This window comes from Lolium rigidum, unplaced genomic scaffold (assembly GCF_022539505.1).
Source record: "Lolium rigidum isolate FL_2022 unplaced genomic scaffold, APGP_CSIRO_Lrig_0.1 contig_28054_1, whole genome shotgun sequence".
NCBI lineage: Eukaryota > Viridiplantae > Streptophyta > Magnoliopsida > Poales > Poaceae > Lolium > Lolium rigidum.
Genome location: NW_025900085.1, coordinates 96,846 through 98,164, shown reverse-complemented (window position 1 = coordinate 98,164; position 1,319 = coordinate 96,846). Strand labels below are relative to the sequence as shown.

Genomic DNA, 1,319 nt, shown 5'->3' with positions numbered 1-1,319 from the left:
TTCAAATAAGTTCTACCTTATACCAGCCACGTAGCGTTTTCAATATTTTTGGCAACTGGCTTAATGGGGTGGATCATAGATCTAAAACACTTGGTGGGAACGTTGCTGCTGGTCATTTTGGCTATGTAGAAACGACAAGATTTTTAATGATAAAAACTCTTCTCTTATGCACGTTATTGGTGCACCAATTTGCTCCGTTCCTGGTTGTCTTTTCAGCCTATGAAGAATCGTGACTTCTTTATGGAGATATCTACATGGTCGGAGAACTCATCGAAGGAATTTATTTTTTTACATGGGTGGTAGCATGATCTAAGAATTTATATTCCACCAAATTAGAAGTCGAGACACTATCATGTTTGAATTTATCGAATCTCTCTTTTGTTTTCGTACTTTCTATCGGCTGGGTTCATTTTATTTATGCAGAGGCTAGGTGTAATACTTAATTTTTTGTAACTTTTTAAGTAATAAAGCCCTTTATCCAAAAAACCAACATGGACCCTGACATCGCCTTCCACCTCGAAATCGCCGCAGATCGTCGTGGCGTTGCTCATCGTCGCCGTCGTGGCCGGCACTACGGGGTGCCGCGGGGCACGCCACGGACGTTGAGAGCGCCCTTAATGACGTGATACTCATGATATGCGAGCAGGCGGCAACCCGGAAGATGAAGGAGGAGGAGCGCTGCGCCATGTGCCTGTCGGACTACGGCGAGGACGGCGAGCTGGTGCGGGTGGTGCCGGTTTGCGGACACTTCTTCCGCGTGAGGTGCGACCTTGACAGGTGGTGTCAACACCCGGATTTTTGAGTCCAGATGCCTATTATACCGTACATCGCAATCCCAGGAATATTGTTTTTGCGAGACATAATAGATTGATATCACAACACATCATTCATTACAACACATAATCGTCTTACAACAAAGGATCACATGATCCAGTCTTAATACAACATAGTGGATCTAGAGATCCTATTACAAAACACATAGCGGAAGCGAAGTAGCGGTTGTGGTCCATCTATTCCACAGGCAACTATTGACGTCAGGAGTGGTCCTAGTTGTCATAGACGTCATGTTGTCCATCTTCCTCGTACTGCTATTCTCCTTCATAGTCTGGCCATTTGAATAGCCAGGGACAAAGCCATGCGTACTTTAAAGTACTCGCAAACTAATACTAATGTAAGCACTATCAACTATGGTAAGGGGGTGCTAAGCTCTAAGTTTATTTGCATAAAGCCAATTTTAGTTCATAAACATTTAGTAAAAGCCTCTTCATTTGCTAACTAACTCAAGTGGGAACATTAGTGTCACTCCCACAACTTTGTTG

The 1,319-nt window shown here is 43.7% G+C and overlaps 1 pseudogene; it reads left to right on the top strand.

Moving 5' to 3' along the window:
* Window positions 1-491: 491 nt before the first annotated feature.
* LOC124680763 lies at window positions 492-802 on the top strand (annotated as a pseudogene).
* The last annotated feature ends 517 nt before the right edge of the window (window positions 803-1,319 follow it).